This window comes from Miniopterus schreibersii, assembly GCF_964146895.1.
Source record: "Miniopterus schreibersii genome assembly, chromosome: 1".
Classification (NCBI taxonomy): Eukaryota; Metazoa; Chordata; class Mammalia; order Chiroptera; family Miniopteridae; genus Miniopterus; species Miniopterus schreibersii.
In genome coordinates, this window is record NC_138101.1 from 48,369,590 (window position 1) to 48,388,147 (window position 18,558).

The 18,558-nt window shown below is 43.6% G+C and overlaps 1 pseudogene across 1 annotated transcript; it reads right to left on the bottom strand.

The window, feature by feature from the left end:
- Window positions 1–7,875: 7,875 nt before the first annotated feature.
- On the bottom strand, window positions 7,876–8,542 carry LOC308563002 (protein FAM204A pseudogene; annotated as a pseudogene). The gene has a single exon. The product of its transcript is annotated as a protein FAM204A pseudogene (transcript).
- Window positions 8,543–18,558: the final 10,016 nt, after the last annotated feature.

Genomic DNA, 18,558 nt, shown 5'->3' on the forward strand with positions numbered 1-18,558 from the left:
CTTCTTTTGCAGCCTTCAAAGACAGTAGATGCACACAATATGAATGTGTCCATTGATTGTTGTTTTTTTCTTAAACATGCTAGCTGCCCACTATTCTGGGCCCTCTTTAAAGAAAAATTATCAACACATCTCTTTCTGAATATTTAAAGCTACCAAATTCTTTTTAAAGACAGAATATCCTATTTCTTTCCAACAAAATCTGACATGCACAGTAAACCCAAATATGCACAACCACTACTGCTTCTTTCAAAGTATTTTATATGCTTTGCTTTAGTAATTTCCTTTTTGCCTGATCTATTGTAATTCCTTGTAGTAGCTGCCAATGTTTTGGGAAAGCAAATGCACCCAGAGTGCCGTAGCTATGGTGGTAGAAGGGAATCAAGGCACAGAGCAGTATCGAGGAAGGCAGTCCCACCACGTTCACGCCCCCTGTGGAGATGAAAGGCGTGGAAGGAGCTGCACAGCTTAAACAGAAGAGTTTAATAGCAGAAAAGGAGTTGCAGGCAGGACCATATAGAACCTTAGAAGTCTTTAAGCCTTGAGACGATCATGGTTTTCCTGTCCTGTCATATGCAGTTCAAAATGTGTATTTTTGAGATGACGTATCATTTACATGTGTGGAAATTCAAATAGATTTATTAAAAATATATATTTTTATTGATTTCAGAGAGAGAGAGGAAGGGAGAGGGAGAGAGAGATAGAAACATCAATGATGGCCCAGCTGGGCGTGGCCCAGCGGTTGAGCATCGACCTAGGACCCAGGAGATCAGGGTCCGATTCCAGGTCAGGGCACATGCCTGGTTGTCGGCTCGATCCTCAGTGGGGGGTGTGCAGGAGGCAGCCCATCAATGGCGACTCTCTCATCATTGATGTTTCTATCTCTCCCTCTCCCTGAAATCAATAAAGATATATTAAAAAGAAAAAAAAAGAAACATCAATGATGAGAAAGTCATTGATTGGCTACCTCCTGCCTGGGATCCAGCCTGCAACCCATGTATGTGCCCTGACCGTGATCTCCTGGATCATAGGCTGATGCTCAACTGCTGAGCCATGCAGGCTAGGCTCAAATAGATTTTTAGTTTGCTGAATTTTATTTTATTTTATTATTATTATTATTATTTTGATCCTTACCCAAGGATACTTTTTCCCATTGCTTTTTCAGAGAGAGTGGCGGGGAGAGAGAGAGAGTGAGAGAGAGGGGGGGGGAGGAGAGAGAGAGAGAGAGAGGGAGGGAGAAATGTTGATCAGTTGCCTCCCGCACGCACCCTGACCGGGGCTGGGGAATCGAGCCTGCAATCTAGGTACATGCCCTTAGCCGAGATTGAACCTGGGACCCTTTGGTCCAAGGGCCGACGCTCTAACACGGAGCCAAACTGGCTAGGGCAGTTTGCTGAATTTTAGATAAGTAATTAGAAGCCCCTTGTACTCTCTTTTCTCTTGCATTGTGTCCCTGCCTTTGCTGGGGGCACCAAGCATGTGCCATCCAGCTCCGCGCTGGATGGTGAGTGTGAGGCACGTAGCTGGGCATCACAGAGCACTGAGAATGCAAAGGTGAACAAGACACAGTCCTCTTTGGTGGCTCTTTCAGGGGAGACGGACAAACAGCAGAGCAATTTCAATTCCATGTTGTAAGTGCACATAGGATGCTCTGACATCACACTGGAAGGGTCTTACCCTCCATGGAGTCTAAGCTAGGTTCTAATCGTCTCAGTCATATATTTCTAGATCGCTAACCTTATTATGTGTCAGTGTCCAAGGATAATTTTATCAACATGTGCTGGGAATATCTTACTACACCTTCCTATTACCCATTACATGCATGTACCAGATTGTATTTGCCAAAGATGGACACCCTTATGTCTATCCTACCCCACATACTCTTCCTACAGTGCCACTGATACTCTTATCACTGGGATGTGTAAGAGTCTATGTTCCCTCTCTTTGAATTTGGGTGGAGGCTTGTGGCTGCCCGAACAATGGAGCAGCATGACTTCAAAGGGTCATCAAAGGGTCCCTCCCATCCCTCCACATTGCCACACCTGTCCTTGGAACCCATCACCATGTTTTGATGAAGCTCAGGCTACATGGAGAGGCTACTTGTGGGTACTCTGGCCAACAGCACCAGCAAGGTCCTCAGCCAGCAAGCCAGCACCAACCACCAGGTATGTGAATGAATGAGCTTCAGAGGGTCCAGTCTGTAGCCTTTGAGTCTTTTGACTGAGGAGCAAAGACAAGCCACTGGTCCTGCGTCAATTCCTGACTCACAGAAACCATGAGGTACAAAACATGATCATTATTGTTTTAAGCTACTAAATATGGGAAAATTTGTTATGCATGAATGTATAACTAGTATAATGTACAAAGCTATTTTTGAGGATTTTTTCTTTTTGTAGGAAAATGTGAGAAATGGGAAGGATGGTGAAATATTAATCTTCATAACTTGCAAAAAAATTAAAGCATAATTCTTTTTATTTGGGTGTTGATGAATGATGTGAGACTTTAAAATTATCATCTAGTAAATGCTTAAAAAGCCAAAAGCAGAGTAGTTTTTATAAGCATAACTGACACCCATGTAGTTCATACAAGGCTTGAGAACTCAGAAGTTGGAGCAAACCCAAGATGTTAAAGCCTATAGATAACATAAGACTCACCACCGGTCAGATGTAAGGTTCTGCTGTCCCAACAAGCATTGATGTTCAAACTTTGGTGTGTCTCCTAGTCACTAGGTAATTGTGTTAGAAATGCAGATTCTCCCCCTGAGTATTTTCATGCAGAGTGAGGTCTGGGAATCAGTATTTCTTCCATCCTCATGCAAGTCAATTATAGGCAGGTCAATATCATCATATATTCAAAAGTTTGCTTGAATTCTGGCAGTGGAGAAAATCTTAGGCCGAGGCTGGGAGGATCAATCTGGGCTCCCCTCTGAGCTCTTGAAGGCAGATGCCACATCACATCCACCCTTGTGTCCCCAGGACTACGCAGCACACAGAGCACACTCAGGAGCTGGCTTGAGCAGAGGCCATTGTTACCAGTTCTGTGAGAACTGGGGCACTCCCTCCGATTTCAAAAAGTGGCTGATTCCCCAGCCCACGCTCCCTAATCAAATGCTAACACTTAAGGGAAATAACTCATCTGTGAGTCTCAAGAATTTTCTGCTTCTTTGTGTTTTTTTTTAAATGACTTAAAATGGGGAGCGTAGGGGGAGTAAGTAGAGAAGAGAGATTTAGTGAGAAGTGTAAAGGGAAATGCTTCACAGGAAATTATGGTAAACATGATTCATTCATTCAACAACAGCTTTTGAATTTAAACTCCATAACGATAAAGCCTCTTTTTTTTTTTTTTTTTTTTAACTGCTGTATTCCCAGAGCTTCAAATAATGCCTAGCAAATGACCACAATGGTACAAAGGCAACTCATTTTTCCTGATACTTAATAGGTGTTGGGTGCTCTTTTAAGCACTTTATGTAGTATATTAATTTTATCTTTATTAATTTTATCAACTCTATGAGGTAGATACGGTTATCATCCCCATTTTACAAGTTCATAAACCAAGGCACATAGTAGGCACTCAATAAGTGGTTATTGAATGAACTATTTCTGGAATGCTACCTATGTGTAAAACTATCTGCCAAGCTCCCAAGCAGGTAAAGAAATGAAGAAGACATTGTCCTGTCAGGGAGTTTACAGTCTCCTATGCTAACCTGTTCTGTGTGTTTCCAGATGACAATGCCATGAAAAGTAGACAGAGGCCATCTCCCTCCACTCTCCACTTCCCACTTCCCGTCCTGCCATGAGCTGATATTCTTGGCTGAACCTCCAAAAAGGCAGTGCAAGTCAGCATGCCCTTAAGAAAATAATTCAAGGAGGAGATGACAGGCATTTCCTCTAGAATACCAGAAGAGAGTTTATTTCTAAAGAAATTCAGATAACTCCTAAGCACTTAGTTTCCTGGAAATGATTTTCAATACAGAGTCAGCCCTTGGCAATTGACTGTTAGTGATCAACACTATTAAAACTGAGTTCACTTTAGGGCTCAGAAGGACACAAATGAGGGGACTTTTCTTATATCCAGTCCTCTCCCTGACCTCATCCACTTATTTATCTGAACATTATCATCCCCCACATAAGGAAAGGGATGATCCAACAGTTTCATTCCCCACAGATAGTTACCCTTTTGTAACCATCCCCAGCAGAAATCATTCCCCCCACCTCCCAAAGGAGAGAAGCTCACCAAAAGGTCTCCAATTCCATTTGAGTGGCTGAATTCAAGGGCACCCCTTTGTCTGCATATTAATTGGTCTCTCATTTAAAAACAATTAAAATTTTTTTCAGTTGCATAATTTAAAGGGTGATTTGGCTGAGAGAGCTATTTAAGAACACATTTCCAGGCAGAGCTGAATCGAAATCATCCTCCAAACACGACATTCTGCCCCTTTTAAGAAAATGTATTATTTTCTCTGAAGGTACACAAAAATTAATCAATTGCTTTTATTATGTGACTGTAAAGTATTAACTCTGCTGCCGTCAATAAAGAACTTATAACTTTATAAACATTAAGATAAAGTCAGTTATAAAGATAATAGCAATTGAGACTTTCTTATACTTATGATGCATCCATTATAAACAAATGTCACTCTTAAATACACAATTCCAGAATAAGTACAGTTCCACTGAGAACAGATAAGAAAGTACAAGATCATCAGCCATGCTAGACCAATTGGGTGAGAAGGAAAATCGATTTTAAGCTGCAAGTCTCTATAAAAACATAAAATTTAAAAACCCTATCTTTTCTCCTGTATGTGTGCTTCGATTCCTTGAACAAATAACAGAACACTCCATCCCATTCACTTCAGTAGGATGAACTCTTTAGAAAAAGATTGATAATCAATCTCCAAATTTTATACTTATTTTTTCTACTTCTATCAATTTCCTGACACATTTAACACAGGCAGGAATATTGTTTCAGTCAATTGAGTGATTGAATACTCAAGCAAAAACTCAAAACAAGACACAGGAGGAGGAAACAAGCTGGTGGCGTAGGTAACAGCTGCACCCGCCGCCTCCCGCAACCACATCAAAATCACAACTAAAATCCAGAACCACCATCACTCAGAGCCTCCTGAGATCCGGCTGAACAGAAGCCCCACAGCCAGGGAGCTGAAGGAGCATCGAGACCGGGAGGAGGGGCGGAGACGCGGGCGAATCACAGAGACTCGGCCTCGGGCCCACACCCGGTGCTACGATTAAAACCCAGGAGGGAATCTCGGCGGTGGGGGTTTCCCAAAGGAGTGACGGGTCCCAGCCCCACAGCAGGCCCCCAACCCAGGGCTCCAAGACCAAGAAGAGACGTCCCCACAACTCCGGGCTGTGAACCCAGCGGGGACTGTCCCTGAGGGTCCCGGAGGCTGCGGGAGCCCCAGCAGCTCCTCTAAAGGGCCCGGCACGGACTCACTCGGACGCTCCCTCTGAGCCCAGCGCCGGGCAGCAGCCTGAAAGGACCCGGGACACTCGGGGGGGAACTAACCTGCCTGAGATCCGGGCGAGAGGCGGAGGGCGGCTTCCTCCCAGGCAGAAGGGCTGGCGGAGGCCATGGCTCCTGTGGCGAGTCCTCCCCACACATCCGGCAGGAAGGCGCCATGTTTGAATCGCCAGCACCTGACTCTCACCTTTGGCCCCGCCCCGTGTTTCCCGGAGGCCCCGCCCCTCCCCACCTGCAGCTCATCCAGGCCATTTCCAGAGGCTTTTCTAGGCAAGTGGCCTCTCAAGCCTCATGCTTAGGACTCTCCTAAAATCTCTCAAACAAGCAGCAGTGGGCCCCATACGGCTTGATAAGCGGCCCCAGGCCTGGCACTAGCGGCAGCTGCATTGGCTCATAGCTGGGCCTCTCCTGGGCACCTCCAAGCCCAGCACAAGTAGCAGCCAACTACGGTTTGCTGTGTAGCTCATGCTGGGTGGCCCTGGGCAAGGCACTGGCACAGGCTGACTTTGCACCTCCCAGGAGGCCCCAGAGACAGTGCACCTGGTGCTCAGACTTGACCACGCTGGATTACAACCCTACCACATCCACGAGTGACACACTCAAGGGGCGCACTTGGTGAACACCAAAGCTCCACTGAAGTAAATCCTGCTCCATAGGGGTGTCTCTAACGCAGCAGCTCTCTGGCTGCAGTTGCAGCTGGTCCTCACAGATGATTGGCCTGGGGGTCAATACCTCCCAGTGAGGCCAACAACAACCAAGGCTCAACTACAACAAGACAGAGCACACAGCCCACACAGGGGAGCACCTAGAAGGCCCAGCTCAGGTGACTGGGGAGGCTGAGCCACTGTACCTTACAGGGCACCTGCTACACAAAGCCACTCTACAAATTCCAGGAGACATAGCAGCTCTAACTAATACATAGAAACAAACACCAGGAAGCAGCCAAAATGTGGAGGCAAAGAAACATGCCACAAAGGAAAGAACAGAAGAAATCTCTAGAAAAGGAACTAAATGAAATAGATCCAAGCAAGCTAAAAGATATAGAGTTCAGAATAATGGTTATAAGGATGCTCAAGGATATTAGTAAGAGTATGATGAAAATAACTGAGAAAATCAATGCTACATGAACTGAAATGAAGAATAATTTACAGGGAATCAACAGTAGAGCAGAAGACAGTGAGAATCAAATCAGCAATTTGGAACATGAAGAAACAAAAAACACCCAGCCAGAAGAGCAAAAAGAAAAAAGAATCCAGAAATATGAAGACAGCATAAGGAGCCTCTGGGACAACTTCAAGAGGCCCAACATTCGTATTATTGGGGTGCCAGAAGGAGAGGAAAGACAGCAAGAAATTGAAAACCTATTTGAAAAAATAATGACAGAAAACTTCCCCTACCTGGGGAAAGAAATAGACTTACAAGTCCAGGAAGCACAGAGGGTCCCAAACAAGAGGAACCCAAAGAGGCCCACTGCAAGACACATCATCATTAAAATGCTAAAGGTTAAAGACAAAGAGAGAATCTTAAAAGCAGCAAGAGAAAAGCAATTAGTTACCTACAAGGGAGCACCCATAGGACTGTCAGCTGATTTCTCAACAGAAACTTTGCAGGCCAGAAGGGAGTGGCAAGAAATATTCAAAGTGATGAAAAACATGGAACTCCAACCAAGATTACTCTACTGAGCAAAGCTATCATTTAGAATTGAAGGTCAGATAAAGAGCTTCTCAAACAAGGAAAAGCTAAAGGAGTTCGTCCTCACCAAACCAGCACTACAGGAAATGTTGAAGGGCCTTCTTTAACAAAAAGCTAATGAACAAAAGAATCTGATGAACTAAATATATCCAGAGACATTGACGCATGTAACAGACGGTCGTATTTCAGAGGGAAGAGGGAAGGGGGGATGGAGGGTGGGAAGAGATTAACCAAAGAAGTTATATGCATATATGCATAACCCATGCACACAGACAATGATGGGGTGAAGGCCTGGGGAGGGGGTGGGAGCGAGGTGGAGGGAGTCAATTGTGGGGGGAAATGGGACACCTGTAATATTTTCAACAATAAAGATAAATAAAAAAAAGAAAAAGAAAAGACACAGTGTCTTTTCTTGGCTGGTTTTGCTCAGTGGTTAGAGCATCGGCTGTCAGACTGAAGGGTCTTGGGTTTGATTCAGTTGAGGGCACGTACCTTGGTTGCAGGCTCGATCCAGGAGGAACCAATTGATGTGTCTCTCACATCGATGTTTCTCTCTCTCTCTCTTCCTTCCACTCTCTCTGAAAAACATTGGGGAAAAAGTCCTTGGGTGAGGATTGAAAAATAATAATAATGAAAGACACAAAGTCTTGAAGAACTCTGGCAAGTTACAGGTATCCCATGTTGCGTTTGGTTTCCCATCTCTTTTTTCCTTCAAACCCTCATGCAAGTTTCTTCTTTTTTTTGAGCAACCTGTGAATTTTCAGCTTCCTTTTTGGCTTTTACAAAGTTATGGCAGGGCAATCGCTTTGGCAACTTTTACACCAAGCTCTTGGGTAGCTAGCTGGTTGCTGAGTTCCTCAGCCTTCTCAATATTCCACTCGTCCACAGCCTGGTCTATGCTCTTTTCAAAGCCCGACTTCTCAATGTTTTTCTTTTTAACAGAGAGTTCAAACCTGTCATTGGCTCCCACATACTGAGTAAGTTCCTTCCACTGGGTTCCATTGAGGACTGTTCACTATGGGATTCTCCTTCATTCTTCTACTCACCTTCTCTGGAGCATTTTCCTTTTTTCCTTCTGAATCTTGAAGTTGAGATTTTCTGCTCAGAGTGTTTTTTTTTTATGCAGTTCTTGAAATTTATTCCACACATGTAAGGGAATTCCAGAAGGACACTCTTTATATGCATTTACATTTCCCTCTGCTTCAGTGTTTGGTCCATCTGCAGGGAAATCTGAGATCTCTGTTTTTGTAATGGTCCCATCTTCTTTATCTTCCTATAAGTTAAGTCTAGAGTTCTCTAATGTGTCTTCATCTTCAGAATTCAACTCAACATCACTTTCATTTAGGCCAGGAGGTAGCAGCCCACTCTGCATCTTTTCTTTGGTCAGGAGCCAGCTGCCCAGCAGCCATCCCAAGACCAGTTTGATTTGAAATGTAAGTAACTTGATAGTCATAACTGACCCTGGACACCCAGAACAGGAAGCGCTCCCTCCACCAGCCTTTCCTGGGTTGTTATAGGCCGGACTGAAAAGATTCCACATGCACTGTAAGGAGGCAGACTGGGAAAATGCTGATATAGGGGCTAAAGGACATAAAGGACTAATTATTGAGGGGAAAGTGTCTTGGTTTCTGTACTTGTAAGTTAAAACAAGAGATCCATCAGCCTCTGCGTCTCAGATGAACACCTGTCTATTTTATTTCAGTCAAGAAAAACAAAAAAAATGAGCAATGAGGTCAACAATTGTAGGTCATACAACTGTAAGACCAGTCTCCCTGCCAACATCTCCCGGGGTTTAGCCCTCACCCCAATGTCTTTGGGAACATTTGGACTTAGTTGAAGTTGTCCAAAGGCAAATACATCAGATTAGGATTTTAAATATACTGCTTACCAGTCTAGAGTTTGCTCCCTGGTGCTGGTTTGGAAGACATGGTGTGCAGGGCAGGGAGGACCCCAGGGAAATGTTTTTCATCAGATGCCCTGAAGAGGAAGGAGAGAGAAGAATAAAATTTGAAGGCTCTGCATCTGGGGGAGGAGAGAAGACGGGAGAAAAGACTCCAAGGGAATCAGGATTGCTGGGTGCCTGCTCTTATTTTTCTGCATTGCATAGTCCTGTATGGAGGCTTATATCCGAAGGCAAGGGCATGCCCCTGAGTGACTTATAAGTGTCATTGCTCATCCATAAGTTTCTACTATGTGCTATGTGGCTTTGAGGGCAGATGCTGCACTGCTTGGTGTCTGCTGAAATCCATGGTCACCCACGTGCTCATGTTCCCCCAGCTCCAAGGCTTATGATTCTGCCTCCGGGCCTCCTCTAAGGGTTGTGACTTTCTGAGGGGAGAAACAGCCTAGATTCTCCTCCAGATGCAGACAATCAGCCCTGAGTCTGACATCTTTCACAATTTAATTTTCTTCCCTCCCACGAGCCAAAAATTCTTGAAACCAACAAAGGACATACCTAACAGATTACTTTGTAGGCAAAATTCACCATGCTACCAGGTTTCACTGCTTCCTGAAGATAAGACTTGTTAATTATTTTTATTTCACACGCTGAACATATTTCTGGTTACATATGTGGCTGTGTTATTGTCTTCTTTCCCCTTTTGGCAAATGCATAAGGTCAGTGCTTGCTGAAGCTTTTGCAATGCTCTGTTGTAAGAAATGACATTATGGAACATAGTTCCTTTCCCCGTTCACAGAGTACATGACCATCTTAAGGTGAGTGAGCTTTTGGACCTGAGAAATTACTGATGCTTATGTGTATTACACGTTGTAGTGGACAAACCCTGTTCCTATACCAGCATATTGTTTCTTTTAAACCTTAAAATTTAATAAGTAGTAGGAAAGCCTTATCTCCACTATAGAAGTGAGGAACCTGAGGCTCAGAAAGGCCAAGTGATCTGCTTAAACCCAAACAGTTGGCAAGGGTATTGTTGGCCTTGGGTTTCTTTCTGGGCTGCTCCTCCTTTGCCAGTCCCTAAATATTGATGCCACACTGGGCTTGACTGTCAGCTTTGCTCTCCACGCTCTCCACTCTCCCCTGGGCAATCTCATCCTCTGTTGCAACTATCAGCTCTAGGCTGATGGTTTCTAAATCTGTATCTCCACCCCAGACTGCTTTTTTGAGCTCATACAGATGCCAGCTAAATAGCTCCGCTTGAGGGTCATGGCATCTCAAACTCAACATCTCCCCAATCAAACTCTGTGTAACCTATTCCACTCACACCGTCTCCTCTTTCTATATCGTCTCCCTCCCTCTCTGCCTCTCTTCTCCTCTCTCCCCCAACCCTTGTTCATTCACTCTCCCCTTACTTTTTTGTTGTTGTTACTGTTCAAAGAATTCAGGTTTTTCTGCCTGATTACTCTTCTTAATTTCAATCTGGGGACTTTAATACATGAGAAAACATGCACTTTCCATTTAAGAATTATAGAAGAAACATCCATCTGAAGAAAATCAAAGTAATCGAAACTATCAAGACCATAATAACTCTGATATTCTTAATAAAAAGTAAATCAACCATGAAATTACTAACTTTGGCATTTGAATACAAAATATTTATCAGTGTAAACTATAGGGAAATGATTAAACTTATATGCATCATTCCAAAGTGTCTGTGTGTCTTTGTAAACATGTCCTGTACTCTGAAGTTTGTTGAAAGGAATTCTCCTCTTTCCAGCAAGAATTTTTTGTCTGAATTTTCTGTCTACTGAAAAGAACTCTTTTTTCATTCTTCTTGCTGTTTTCTTCTGATATTTACTTTTTGTCTTCTGACATTTACTTTTTAGGGTATAAACTTCATCCAGATTAAAAATTCAAACAGTCCAGCTACTTCTGTCTGCTTCAGGAAACAGAGACCTGGGTCTGGAGGCTGGGGCTCTGGGCAGTAGAGGGAGGAGGGCAGGGCTAAAAATCCCGAGAGATCTAGTGAGTCCAGGCAGGACCACGGCCACATACCCATGGAATCTGGGCCATGGGTATCTATCAAGGGATTTGGGTCCAGAGAAAAAAGGAATGGAAGGATACTGACAGTAAGGTTGGGTATGAGAGTCATGATGGGCATTAGTTGGCAGTTCTGTGTTTACTGATCTTTTCTTCTTACAAACGTTTGATGATGGTTGTGGATTCTGGGAACCCAAAGTGTGGATTTCCCCATAGTAATGAGCAGAGTTTGATAATAAACAGAGAAAGAGAAAGACACATGGAGGTCTTCTACTGTACAGGGACTGTATCATCGTCTGAATTGAAGTGAAGGTAAAATGCAATGGGTCTTAGTCTTCAGCCCCCCCACCCCAAAGAAATAAAAAAGGAACACTCAAATTCTAGATATCAGGGTTTTTGGCGTTGGAAAACTCCAGTGAAAAGTAAAAAAATAGCTTTAGCTTCAAAACTAAGACCAATCAAAGACTCTGAAGTGAGGTGGTTGACATGTGAATATTTTGTGACCTGTTCCATGAGTCAAAACAAACAAAACAACCAACCAAACAAAAAGGCCTTGGTTATGTTACATTAAAAATCTCTTTATTTTTTGAAAATTTAGGGAATACTATATGAAAAAGAACTTTATATTCTTTGTTGATACTTGGAATTTTCCCCTACAGGAAATTCTTATCTTTCCTTTACACACTTTGGCCTCATTAGGCTTCTTAAGCTAACTATAAGCATAAATCAAATGCTGTTTATCTCCTCATAATTCAAAAATATTACTTAGGCTTTAAAGGAAAGAACACAGAAAGTAATGTAAAAGTGGGTTCAGTTTTATGAAGAGTTTTGACTTTGTAATCAACACATGAACTATAGATAAATGACAGAAAATGAAGGAAAATGTGATTCAGCCAATGGCTTAGCTTTACACATGGTAAAGGAGAAACTAAACTAGTTTAAGAAGCAGGGTGGATTAAAAACACACACCGCATAACAAACAAAATCTTGGTCCTGCATGGAACATCAAAGTGAAGTAGAGATAAAATACTAGGAACAGGGAGGATGCCAAGAAGATGACTGAGTAGGGACCTATCTTTTTTGCCAGACAAGAATTACATTGGCAAAAAAGAAGGAACCCACAAAATGGGAGAAAATATTTGTCAAACGTATATAAGATAAGAGATAAAAATCTATATCTATATTTTCTATAAAGAATATGTAGAAAACTCCTAAAACTCAACAACAACAACAAAAATAAACATTCTGATTCAAAAATGGGCAAAGGACTTGAACAGATAATTCTCCAAAGAAGATATACACATGCCAGTAAGCCCATGAAAAGATGCCCAGCATTTCTGATCATCAGAGAAATGCAAATCAAAATTACACTGATACATAAAAAAACTACAATGAGATACTACCTCACACCCATTAGGATGGCTATTATGAAAAAACAACAACACACAAAACAAAACAGAAAATAAGAGTTGGTGAATATGTGAAGAAATTGGAACCCTGTGCAATGTTGGTGGGTATAATAGTACAGCCACGGTACTGTGGAAAATAACATGGCACTTCCTCAAAGAATTAAAAATAGAATTATCATATGATTCAGCAATTCTTCTTTTGGGTAGATCGTCAAAAAAATTGAAAGCAGAGCCTCGAGCAGATATTTAGATACCCATGTTCATAGCAGCATTATTCAAAATAACTAAAATGTGGAAGCGGCCCATTGTCCACGATGGATAAGCAAAATGTGGTATATACATACAAGGGGATATTATTCATTCTTTAAAATGAAGGAGGGGAGAAAAAGGGACATCTGTAATATTTTAAACAAACAAACAATAAATAAAATAAAATGAGGGGAAACTCTGACGTATGTACAACAGAAAGGAATCTTGAGGACACTGTGCTAAGTGAAATAAGCAAATCATACAAAAAAATACTGTATGATTCCACTTATATGAGCTGCGTAGTGTAGTGAAAGTCATAGAGACAGAGGCAGAATGGTGGTTGCCAGGGCCTAGGGGTCAGGGAGTGGGGAGTTACTGTTTAATGGTTACAGAATTTCAGTTTGACGGGATGAAAAGAACTCTGGAGATGGTGACAGTGATGGTTGCACGGCAATGCGAATGTGCTTAATACCCTGAACTGAACACTTACAAATGGTAAATTTTATGCTATGTGTATTTTACCACAATAAAAACAAGAAAAAAATACTAGCAGCAGATTTAGAACCTGCTGCTGCATGTTAATTTGTGGCAGAATGGAATTTATCTACTACCTCCGAAGTGGATGTTACACGAAAGCCAGAGACAGGAGAAACAGAGGAAAGGCAAGGCCAAGGCAGGAACCTCAGCGGGGTTAAGGCGACCTTGGCAGTTACTCCGGTTGAGAAGTTTTTGAGGGTTATGCTCCACTAGGAGGATCCTACAACAAAATAAAATGGAGAAAAGGAAGGGAAAGGGCAGGCTCGGAGCAGCAGTCCTCCCGCCGTGAGCACGCCCTGGCCGCACCGTGGCATTAGAGCGCCTCCGTTACTACCTACGGGGCGCAGCCCGGTCTCGCAGCAGGCAGATGTCCTGCCTCAGAAATGCTTGAGGTCCTTGGTAAAATTCAGACTCTTGGGTCCCATCATAGAGCGGAATCAGAACCTCTGGATGAGTAGGATATTGTTACAAGCTTCAACCACACTTAAAGGTTGCTCTGAAAACCTTTTCAAAGTCACCAGGAAGATTTAGCTGGTATAGAATTCATGCCAACATAACTGACAACCCAGCTGGGCAGCTGGCCATCACTCTGCCGCAGGCTCCAAGAGGTGCTTTGCTGAGAACAGACGGATTATAGCTCTGATCCCAGGAGACACAACAGACAGCACCCCAACAATCAGGCATCCATGGCTGACTGTATTTTCCAAAGATGACTGCGACAATATCTCCTTTTCTTATACTCTTCCAGCACCTTGCCACACCCATTATGGGTAAGTCTATGTCTTCTCCCCCTTGAACCTGGTTAGACCTTTGCAACTGCCTCAACTGAGAGAGTTCAGCAGAGGTGATGCTACATGACTTCTAAAGCTAGATAATGAAAATGTCATGCACTTCCGTATGGTTCTCTTGAGATGCTTGCTTTGGACACTCAGCAATCATACTGTAAGGCAGTCGAAGCAGCCTGTGGCATGCGTAGTGTGGAGAGGAACCCAGGCCTCTGGGCTCAAGCCCCGGCTGCACCCCCAGCCAAGAAGCAGCCCCAACTAGCCATGTGAGTGAATCATCTTGAAAGGCGTCCTCCTGCTCGAGTCGCACCACCCCAGTTTACATGGCATGAGCAGAGACAGGGTGTCCTGCCCAAACTGTAGACTCTTGAGCAGAAGAGATTACTGTTGTTCAAGCCACTAAGCAGCAACACTTAAGTCTGATATAGTATCCACGTGAGGTAGGAGGTACAGATAATCATTCCCTGGAGAGATGAGATGAATTTCCTTCTGCTGTTCTTTGTTTTGCTAATTCATAAATCTTCTACATGTTTCTCCTCAGAGGAGTTGCTGCGTCTTGGCTCTAGCAACTTACTTTTAGTGTGCAGGAGCATTTAAGGAGGGTTTTGATTTAATTGAGAGAAGTAGGCTGGTATGAGGGAGACTTAGGCACTTGGAATGCACAAGATAAAGCATGATATCCAGAGTAGGAGAATGCCCATAAATATTTATTAAAGAATAAATGAGTAACTCTAAGCTATGAGAAAAAAAAAAGTGGGAGAATGAGACTAAATAATAACTATTCTCAGCCTGATCAATGATGGTTTTAAAAACCTTCTTATTTATCATAACTTTTATGTACAAACATGTATAAATTTTAAAAATTGAATTAATTGGGGGTGATATTGGTTAATAAATTATATAGGTTTCAGGGGTACAGTTCTATAACACATCATCTGTAGTTGTAGTGTGTGTTCCCCACCCCAAGGCAGGTCTCCTTCCATCACCATTATCCCTCCTTTACACTCTCTTCCCTCTTCCCTTTCCCTCCGGGATTCACCATACTCTTGTCTGTCTAAGGTGCTTTTTTTTTTTCTTAATCCCTTCACCTTTTTTTAACCCAGTCCTCCTCTTCTCTCTCCTCTGACTGCTGTAATTTTCTAATAAGCTACATGGAAAACATATTTTGCTTAATAACAGAATTCCACTGCCATCCTGTGCCTTTGGGGTTGTGGTTCTTAGGTCTCAAAAGCTGAGATGAAACTAAATTGCTCTGCATTGGAAATGTATGTGAACTGCACCCCCATGTTCATTGCTGCATTATTTACAATAGTCAGAACATGGAAACAACCTAAAACAGATGAATGGACAAAGAAAATGTGGTATGTATACAGTGGACTATTATTCAGGCATTAAAAAGAAGGAAGTCCTGCCATTTGCAGCAATATCGATGAACTTGAAGGCATTAAGCTAAGTGAAATGAGTCTGACAGAGAAAGACAAATATCAAATGATCTCACTTATACGTGAAACCTAACACTAAAACTAAACCACACACACACACACAGACACAGACACACACACACACACACACACACAAACCCAAGTTCATAGAACAGATTGGTGGTTGCCAGAGGAAGGGGTGTGTGTGCATGAAATGGCTGAAGATGGTAAAAAAATACAAACTTCTAGTTATAAAACAAATAATTCCTGGAGATGTAATGTACAGTATGGTGACTGTAGTTAATAATACTGTATTGCACATTTATTTACTTATTTATTTTTCCTGTTTTGAAATTTTTTTTTAAACTTTATTGTTGAAAGTATTACAGGTATCCCATTTTCCCCTCCCAATTGACCCCCTCCATGTTGCTCCCACCCCCTCTCCAGGCCTTCACCCCATTATTGACTGCATCCATGGGTTATGCTTATATGCATATAACTTCTTTAGTTAATCTCTTCCCACCCTCCAACCTCCTTCCCTCTTTCCTCTGAAATATGATCATCTGTTGCATGCGTCAGTGTCTCTGGATCTATTTAGTTCATCAGATTCTTTTGTTCATTAGCTTCTTCTTAAAGAAAACCCTTCAACATTTCCTTCCTGTGGTGCTGATCTGGTGGTGATGAACTCCTTTAGCTTTTCCTTGTTTGAGAAGCTCTTTATCTGACCTTCAATTCTAAATGATAGCTTTGCTCAGTAGAGTAATCTTGGTTGGAGTTCCATGTTTTTCATCACTTTGAATATTTCTTGCCACTCCCTTGTCGCCTGCAAAGTTTCTGTTGAGAAATCAGCTGACAGTCCTATGGGTGCTCCCTTGTAGGTAACTAATTGCTTTTCTTTTGCTGCTTTTAAGATTCTCTCTTTGTCTTTAACCTTTGGCATTTTAATTATGATGTGTCTTGCAGTGGGCCTCTTTGGGTTCCTCTTGTTTGGGACCCTCTGTGCTTCCTGGACTTGTAAGTCTATTTCTTTCCCCAGGTAGGGGAAGTTTTCTGTCATTATTTTTTCAAATAGGTTTTCAATTTCTTGCTGTCTTTCCTCTCCTTCTGGCACCCCAATAATACGAATGTTGGGCCTCTTGAAGTTGTCCCAGAGGCTCCTTATGCTGTCTTCATATTTCTGGATTCTTTTTTCTTTTTGCTCTTCTGGTTGGGTGTTTTTTGTTTCTTCATGTTCCAAATTGCTGATTTAATTCTCAATGTCTTCTACTCTACTGTTGATTCCCTGTAAATTATTCGTCATTTCAGTTCGTGTAGCCTCATTTCAAATTGGTACTTTATTATGTCATCAATTTTCTGTTATTTTCGTAATACTCTTACTAATATGGCTGAGCATCCTTCTAAACAAAATTCTGAACTCTGTATCTGTTAGCTTGCTTGGATCTATTTCATTTAGTTCCTCTTCTAGAGATTTCTTTTGTTTCTTTCTTTGTGACATGTTTCTTTGCCTCCACATTTTGGCTGCTTCCTGGTGTTTGTTTCTATGTATTAGGTAGAGCTGCTATGTCTCCTGGAATTTGTCGAGTGGCTTTGTGTAGTAGGTGTCCTGTAGGGTCCAGTGGCTCAGCCTCCCCAGTCACCTGAGCTGGGCCCTCTAGGTGCTCCCCTGTGTGGGCTGTGTGCACTGTCCTATTGTAGTTGAGTCTTGGTTGCTGTTGGCATCACTGGGAGGAATTGACCCCCAGGCCAATCATCTGTGAGGACCAGCTGCAACTACAGCCAAAGAGCTGCTGTGCTGGAGACACCCCCATGGATCAGGATTTGCTTCAGTGGAGCTTTGGTGTTCACCAAGTGCGCCCCTTGAGTGTGTCACTTGTGGATGTGGTAGGGTTGTAATCCAGCGTGGTCAAGTCTGACCACCAGGTGCACTGTCTCTGGGGCCTCCCGGGAGGTGCAAAGTCAGCCTGTGCCAGTGCCTTGCCCAGGGCCACCCAGCATGAGCTACACAGCAAACCGTAGTTGGCTGCTACTTGTGCTGGGCTTGGAGGTGCCCAGGAGAGGCCCAGCTATGAGCCAATGCAGCTGCTGCTAGTGCCAGGCCTGGGGCCCCTTATCAAGCCCTATGGGGTCCGCTGCTGCTTGTTTGAGAGATTTTAGGAAAGTCCTAAGCGTGAGGCTCGAGAGGCCACTTGCACAGAAAAGCCCCTGGAAATGGCCCGGATGAGCTGCAGGTGAGGAGGGGCGGGGCCTCCGGGAGTCACGGGGCGGGGCCAAAGGTGAGTCAGGTGCTGGCGATTCAAACATGGCGCCTTCCTGCTGGCTGTGTGGGGAGGACTCGCCACAGGAGCCATGGCCTCTGCCCAAAACTCTGCCTGGGAGGAAGCCGCCCTCCGCCTCTCGCCCGGATCTCAGGCAGGTTAGTTCCCCCCCGAGTGTCCCGGGTCCTTTCAGGCTGCTGCCCGGCGCTGGGCTCAGAGGGAGCGTCCGAGTGAGTCCGTGCCGGGCCCTTTAGAGGAGCTGCTGGGGCTCCCGCAGCCTCCGAGACCCTCAGGGACAGTCCCCTCTGGTTTCACAGCCCGGAGTTGTGGGGACATCTCTTTTCAGCCCTGGAGCCCTGGGCTGGGGCCTGCTGTGGGGCTGGGACCCCTCATTCCTCTGGGAAACCTCCACCACTGAGATGCCCTCCAGGGTTTAACCCCAGCACTTGGGGTGGGCCGGCACCCAGGTCTCAATCCCCCGAGTCTCCGCCCCTCCTACCGGTCTGGATGCTCCTTCAGCTCCCTGGTTGTGGGGCTTCTGTTCAGCCAGATTTCAGGAGGCTCTGAGTGATGGTGGTTCTGTATTTTAGTTGTAATTTTGATGTGGTTGAGGGAGGCGGCAGGTGCAGCTGTTACGTACGCTGCCAGCTTGTTTCCTCCCTCTATCGCATATTTAAAAGTTGCCAAGAGAGTACATCTTATAAAATTGTAACTATGCGTGGTGATGGATGTTAACTCAACTTATTATGGTGATCATTTTTCAATATATACATATATCAAATCATTATGTGGTGC